The 7,920-nt window shown below is 38.8% G+C and overlaps 1 protein-coding gene across 2 annotated transcripts in view; it reads left to right on the top strand.

The window, feature by feature from the left end:
* Positions 1 to 7,920, top strand: part of DGKH (diacylglycerol kinase eta) — a 195,681-nt gene that overhangs the window by 2,056 nt on the left and 185,705 nt on the right. The gene's annotated exons all lie outside the window — the stretch shown is intronic.

The raw sequence follows: 7,920 nt of genomic DNA, 5'->3' as shown, positions 1-7,920 counted from the left end.
ATGGGACGGGAGGGGACGGGGCGGGGCCGGGGGGGTCGCTGGACCGGGGTGCTGCGGCAAGGATTCCCGGCTGGCGTGCGGGAGGCTGCGAGCTTGGGCTCCCAGGGAATTCGGCTGGCAGAGGCGGGTGCAGGGAACCCGCGGCTCTGCGGGAGCGTGGGAAAAAGCTGACGCGCAGTTGCGAGTTCCCACTTAGGGAACTTAAAAGGAGAGTTTCAATTTTTCTTCCCTGCTGTTCGGGGGAGCGTGCGCATGTGCTGGCCAACCAGCCCGCGCTGCAGTGAGCCCTGCTGCTTTTCCTCTTAGGCCCACTGAGAGGGTGGGTGGGAGGTGGCAGCGGTCAGCCTTTCCTGCCTCGCTGCCTCCTGCTGCATGCAGTCTGGGAGGCAGAAGCCCGGAGGCAGGCCAGTGGGACATGGTGCTCGCGGCTTAACCGCACCCTGCGTGGCTCCAAGGGCTGGCCTGGCTTTCTTGTCGCAGGTTCCCGCCAAGTGCAGGGTTCAGAACCATGCGTCCGTGGTTCTTTTTAATAATGAAAAGTTATCTCTGCTATGTGGACATTAGAATGGTGTATTACTCTTGTTAATGGAGCTTGTGTTGTCGACCTGTGAGGTCTCAAAGTGAATTTTTAATTTGATCATGAACATACACAAAGCAAATGCTTATGGACAGTAAAGGATTTTTATATTCTAATTTTATCGTAGTTTAGAAATCTTCACAGAGTCTGTTATCAGTAGGGAACTTTAATGAGGAGTTTGAAAAGGGAACCAATAAAATCACTGGCTTTGGGTACCGTCTTTAAAATAAATTTGCAAAAAATTCATTCTACACCTATTTTTATGAAAAAATTTTCCCTAAAGTCAATGAACTCCTATTTGGAAAAGTAATTTTTATTAAATGCCTGTGGAGGCAGGTCACGGTGGCTCATGCCTGTAATCCCAGCACTTTGGGAGGCTGAGGCAGGCGGATCACTTGAGGCCAGGAGTTCCAGACCAGCCTGGCCAACATGGTGAAAACCCATCTCTATTAACAATCCAAAAATTAGCTGGGCTTTGGGGCACACACCTGTGATCCCAGCTCCTCTGGAGGCTGAGTGAGGCAGGAGAATCGCTTAAACCCGGGAGGCAGATGTTGCCGCGAACAGAGATTGCGCACTGCACTCCAGCCTGAACGACAGTTAGACTGTCCAAAAAAAGCTAGTGGATTAATGTTTGTATTAACCTGCCTCCTTATTTTCTGAAATACATATGTGTAAGAACAACACACAAGAACAACCGTTGACAAGACACACTTATGAAAGAGTTAGGGATTCAGTCCCCTTGGTTAAGAGTACATCTTGTAGCTCCTTTTAATAGTGACTTTTTGAGTTTGTAGTAAATTAAGAATATGGCATTTAGTGTGTTTTCTAAGATTAAGGCTAAAAGTTAGGGACTTTTCCTAAAAGTGGTTTTAACATTTCACATCTTAATTCTGAAAAAAGTTCATAAAACTGTGTTAATGATGGGCAAAATGGCAGGTTAAGAAAAAAAAAAATTGTATGGAGGCCAGGCATGGTGGCTCACGCCTGTAATCCCAGCACTTTGGGAAGTCAAGGTACCTGAGGATCACTGGAGCCCTGGAGTTCAAGGCTGCCGTGAACTGAGATCGTGCCATTGCACTCCAACCTGGGCAATGAAATGAGACTCTGTCTCTTAAATAAACAAGCAAACAAACAAACGTGTATGTTACATGTTTATATGAAATGGTCAAAATTCCATGCATACTTATATCAGGATTAACCAGTAGATTTATGCTGTTCGAAAGAAAACTTAGAAATGACTCTAAATTGAATTGAATCATGTCAAACAACAAATTTGTTGGGAGTACCACTGTATTTTATAGGTTTCATGAGCTCATTGTAATAGCTAAGATGATATGCTTATGGAGACTAAAAGTAAATTTAAAAAGCACATTATTTGTAATTTTCTATCTTTCTAATAAAACATTTAGCATATACATTTTGCCATCATGAGATAATTTTGATTATGAAAGGAAATATTGCTTGAATTTCAAAAGTGTATTGAATGTCAGAAATTCTGCGTTTTACACTTTCTCATTTGTTAGAGAGCATATAAGTTCATCAACATTTTCATATATGAACACCTGAGATCAGGGTATAAGATTTCTGAGACCAGTGAACTTCAACCTCATACCCCATCTCTTGCAATTGGACTGTTCATGTATGTCACAGACTTCAGCATTTATGTCTTTTATCACATGTACTGATATGTGAAGAAAGTGAGAGCAATAGGGGGAATTTATAGAATGAGAACTACTAAATTTAACGTTGCTTCCAAGTCTTCAATTATGATTCAGATGAGAATTAAGGGAAGGATCTTTAGAAAAAGACAAATACTTTCTGTGTCCCTGCACAGGTGTGTAAGATGGGAGCTCCTGGAGGAGAGGTAGGCCCTAAGGTTAGCTCAAAGCCCAGTCTTTCTTTTTTTTTTTTTTGAGATGGAGTTTCACTCTTGTTGCCCAGGCTAGAGTGCAATGATATGATCTCTGCTCACTGCAACCTCCGCCTCCCAGGTTCAAACGATTCTCCTGCCCCTGCCTCAAGCCTCCCGGGTAGCTGGGATTACAGGCATGCGCCACCACGCCCAGCTAATTTTTTATTTTTAGTAAAGACAGGGTTTCTCCATGTTGGTCAGGCTGGTCTCGAACTCCCGACCTCAGGTGATCCGCCCACTTCTGCCTCCCAAAGTGCTGGGATTACAGGTGTGAGCCTCGGCGCTCAGCCCCGGTCATTTTTAAGACAGCACAAGCAGTTCTTGCTCATCCATCCTGCTTTGTCAGTAGGTCAAAACTGGTCAAATATGGAATGCTTCGTATGGTTCAACCTAATATGTCATCATTTAACTAATCAGTTCTTTGCAGAAGTAAATATGGGTTGTTTTAGGACAGTGCACTAATCTCAACTTTTTCATAGTGGATTTGATGACTTTTTAAGTAAAGAATGGAACTGGTATTGCTTTTGAAATCAGTGTGGCTTAATAAAATCCTCATGTATATTTTAGCACCCTCATCATAACTCCATACAGTATACTTTTTGTTCCCCTTTTCATTTTCCATTTATTCCTGGTTTTGTTGTATGTCTATGCTGTCCTCTCTACTATTTTCCTCTTTCTCTGTTTTGAACTTTTTCCTTTCTCTGAATAACCTAAGTGGAATTTCAGGTGGTCTCATCTAGTCACTCAGGTGCTAAACACTGAATGATTTTATGGCTGCCTTTATTTCTCAAAGACAGAAAGTCACTTATGTACAAAAGTGAAAGCGGTACTGATGTAGGAAAGCCAAAATGGAGTCCTAGCACTTGTCATATGTCTTCCTCCTCTTTACCTTCTTGAGTTTTTGGATTTGCATTCAGACATACTGTTGTAGAGAATTTCACAGGTATTTACTGAGAATAAGACATTTTTGAAACAATGCTAATATAGATTCAGACAAATTGGGTTTTGAGGATGAATGTGAAAGAAGCTTTGCGTGCTTTTTGTTGGCCCATGAATACTGCAACCTTTCATTTTATGGGAATGACTGGAAGAAACTTGGTCAGGCTTACAGCCTAGGATTGTTCAACAATCATAAACCAAACAGTATAAACAAATGGTAACCATCTCAATGACTTTTTCTGCCCTTAGGTCATCTCGGCTAAGGTTAAACTGCATGTGTCAAAAATACTTCCCGATGAGGTTTATTGTGTTCTCATTTATTTATTTTTTTGACATTCATATGTCTTCTTACAGCTAATGGCCACAAATGAGTCTCTAAATTTAGGTAAAACATACCTAAACACAAAAGATATTCAGAATTTTGCATCAACATTTTATCTAGGCTGCAGGCAGTGGCTCATGCCTGTAATCCTACCACTTTCAGAGGCCAAGGTAGGACAATCAGTTGAACCTAGGAATTCAAGACTAGCTTGGGCAACAGTGAGACTCCATCTCAAAGAAAAAAACAAACCCAAAACAAGACCAAAAAACACACCAGTATTCTATCTGGATTAAGATATATTTTTGGTGCAGCAAACCACCATGACACATGTATATCTATGTAACAAACCTGCAGGTTCTGCACATGCAACCCAGAATTTAAAGTAAAATAAAAGAAATAAAACAAATCTTACTGCTACTACTAATTATATGTATAACTGTGTGTGTATATGTGTGTGTGTGTGTGTGTGTATATATATATATATGTGTATTTTTTTTTTTTGAGACGGAGTCTCACTCTGTTGCCAGGCTGGAGTGCAGTGGCGCGATCTCAGCTCACTGCAACCTCTGCCTCCTGGGTTCAAGCGATTCTCCTGCCTCAGCCTCCCGAGTAACTGGGACTACAGGCACATGCCACCACGCCCAGCTAATTTTTTGTATTTTTAGTAGAGACGGGGTTTCACCATGTTGGCCATGGTGGTCTCGATCTCTTGACCTCGTGATCCACCTGCCTTGGCCTCCCAAAGTGTTGGTATTACAGGCGTCAGCCACCACACCCAGCCAAAAACATGTATTTTTAAGCCCAGTAAGGATAATTATCACATTCTTCAATTGATATCTTGGTTTCAATTTAATATGAAGGATGTATAAACAAACTCCTGTTCCTTTAAGGTAAGGCAGTATATGAAAATATTGATTTGCATTTTTCACTGCCTTATACAATTTTAATTTGTGCCATTAAACATTATTTTTCATCACAAACGCTAGGTGAAGTATACTGGGGAAGACTTGCTCTGTGTTTTTGAAATTGTAGGTGGCATCCCATTACTGGGTCATGATGGTTCATGGCCAGCATTTAAAAGAGAAGCAGAATAAATTAGGAAATACTGTTTATTAGCTAGAGTTCTGAGTGGAAACATGGGAATCATAATGATCCAAATAGATGGGAAACAGAAACATGGCCAGAAGAATATTAGGAAATGAGAGTAAAGTGATATCGACAGGTTTATTGCTCTGAAACTCAATATGAAATCAGAAGCAAGTAGGAACTTTTACATTTTGATAGGTGGTGAGCAGAAAGATATCTCAAGCAATTAACACACATTCAGGCCAGAAGTTGGCTAACTTTTCCCATAAAGGGCCAGATAGTAAATAGTTTAAATTCTGTGGGCCATAAGTTGTCTGCTGAAGTTATTTAGCTCATAGAATGGAGGTTACTAAGAAGGGGAGGGTGCTGGGGAGAACTGGAGAACTCCAGAATGATTCTGGAGAATAAGTTCTTATTCTGGAGAATAGAAGAAATTCTTTAGTACAACAAAGTGACTGTAGTTAATAATAAAGCATTGTATACTTAAAGATTGCCAAGAATAGATCTTAAATGTTCTCACCCACAAAAAATTAAGTATGTGAGCTGATGGATATATTAATTTGCTTGATTTAATCATTTCATAATGTATACATACATGAAAAATCACTCCATGTACCAGAAATATATAAAATTTTTATTTGTCAGTTATACCTTAGTAAAGAAAAGAAAAAAATTACTCTACTTTGCCATTGTAGTATCAAACAGCCATAGACAATACTTTAAGTGTTGCTGTGTTCCAACAAAACTTTATTTAAGGACACTGAAATTTGAATTTCATATAATTTTCATGTGCTAAGAAATATTATTATTCCTCTTTTTAAGAAATCAATTTGAACATGTGAAAACCTTAGCTCGTTGACTGTATAAAATCAGGCGGCCGGCAGGATATGGCCCATGGATATAATCTGTGGGCTGTAGTTTGCTGGCACCTGTGTTAGAAAATGGAAGGTAGTATAGTTAGGTTTGCCAAGCATTGCAAAGTTAAGGTGCTGTTAAATCTGATCCACATTTAAGGGACCAAATAAAGCTAGATTTCAGTCCATTTAAAAAATCTCATCTTTGTAGAACATTTTATTTTTAGCTTGGTTTGCGTCTTTGCTTCCATTTTAATGTGAACTAAATATAGACTGGAAATTCTGACTCTCAGTACGGTAATATATGGTATAACAGCTTTCTTTCCATTTTGATTACAAGTTAAACATGATATCCCATTATTAAAGATAAGAGACAATAAATAATTTGCTAAACCTTTACATATAACTTAAAGATGCCTTATTTTAAAGTATCTAAATTTAGAACTCTTTCATTTAGTTTAAGTTTGCTTGTTTGCTATTGTGGTAAAGAGGCAAAAGGTTATATGAAACTACCATTATAAAGGATGTGGGGCCCCTTTCTGTTTCCAGGGTACAATGTTTTTCACTCATATTGGATTTGTTAGGCTTTACTTACTCAAGAAATGTGTTTAATAGCAAAGGTTTTAATTAAAGAGAGTTTGTTTTACATCTAAGAATAGACCTTTGAAAAAGGCCATAACATGTTAGTAGGTTACAGTTTCCCTTGGCAAATTTGTTTGGTTTTGTTGGATATTGAGTATTTTACTCTATGATTATTTAGTCACTGGAAACACATTTGTAACTGGGCACCATGGCTCGTGCCTGTAATTCTAGCAATTTGGGAGGCTGAGCTGGTAAGACTGCTTAATGCCAAGAGTCTGAGACAAACCTTAGCAAAACAGGGAGACCCCATCTCTATAAAACATTAAAAAAATAAGGAAGTTAGCTGGCCGTGGTGGCACCTGTGGTCCCAGCAACTTGGAACCACTGCACTCTAGCCTGGGTGACAGAGCAAGACCTTGCCTCTAAAATAAGAGAAATAAAGAAATATTTGTATTTTTGAGTTGGTTCAATGATTTTAAAATGATCAACAACTATTGGTGATAGTAGTTTTAAATTAGGAGTCAGTGTGCATCATTCCTATTTTATATAGTTCCTTTTTTTTTTTCAAATGATCATATATGGTAATAATTCTCTCCCTCCTGCTTTTTGTTGTGAGGCTATTTGGGAGACTGTTAGGCTTCTGTTTTATATGAGGAAGTACGGTTAACTTTATCATGTGTAGATCTGGAATCTCTGACCTTCTCACTGTGTCATTTGAGTATCAGTGCTTTTCAGACCACCAGAATGTAATTTAGTATAGTAGATCTTTTAAATACAAGCTTGGTGCATTTAATTCAGAAATTTAAAAATACTTTTCTATTTAGCATTTTCTTGGTTACACAGCAGTTTTCTATACATGATCTTATGAAACGGTTGTGTACAGTTACCTAAATTTTACAAATGATTATACTGAGACCGAGTTTGAATATCTGCTGAGTAATGGACAAAGCTGGAACTCAAAAGCAGTTCCTTCTGATGATTGTACCCATATCCCTTTCACAGTGGATTAAAATGGGTGGGTTCCAGATGCCTTGCTTTCAGTGGCCCCATAGCTTCTTGGGCAGTGAAACGTTAATCTACAGCATGCAAGCATGTGTGTGTGCAGGCAGGCGGGCTCCTTACTTCTCTTGGTCTCTCTCTCCTTCTCCTTCCCTTCCCCCTTTTCTCTCTCCTTTAAATTCCTCTTTTCCTCTCCCTTATTTCCTCCTTCTTCCTGTTCCCGCCTTTATTCATTTGTTTAATCTGTGAGCATATCTCTCATCAATGCTTTAGGTTTCATCATGCCTTTTTGCATTTGGAGCCTGTGTTTTTAGGGACAGATATATGACTGCACATTTGAAAAGTAAATTTTGAAATAAAAAATTCCAGCTGAAATTTATATTCATTTGAATTAAACTTAACAAAATCATTGAGACATTTTAATGTACTTTTAAAAGGATTATTTTAAAAGAAAATGCTTCTAGGTACCTAACTCTTCAAATAGGTTTTCAAAGAAAACTCTTAGTTTCACTTCTATAAGGTAAGATGCCATTTTTGAAAGGTCATGGTATAGTGTTAAAAAGAATCACGTGAAGTAATTTTCCACATGGCCTATTAAAACATATTTGAGGAAAAAATATGAGTGAAATTTATTTTTACCTAGCTA

The sequence above is a fragment of the Rhinopithecus bieti genome, unplaced genomic scaffold (genome assembly GCF_001698545.2).
Source record: "Rhinopithecus bieti isolate Rb0 unplaced genomic scaffold, ASM169854v2 scaffold_32955, whole genome shotgun sequence".
NCBI classification, from domain to species: Eukaryota; Metazoa; Chordata; class Mammalia; order Primates; family Cercopithecidae; genus Rhinopithecus; species Rhinopithecus bieti.
This window is presented reverse-complemented; position numbering and strand designations above follow the sequence as displayed.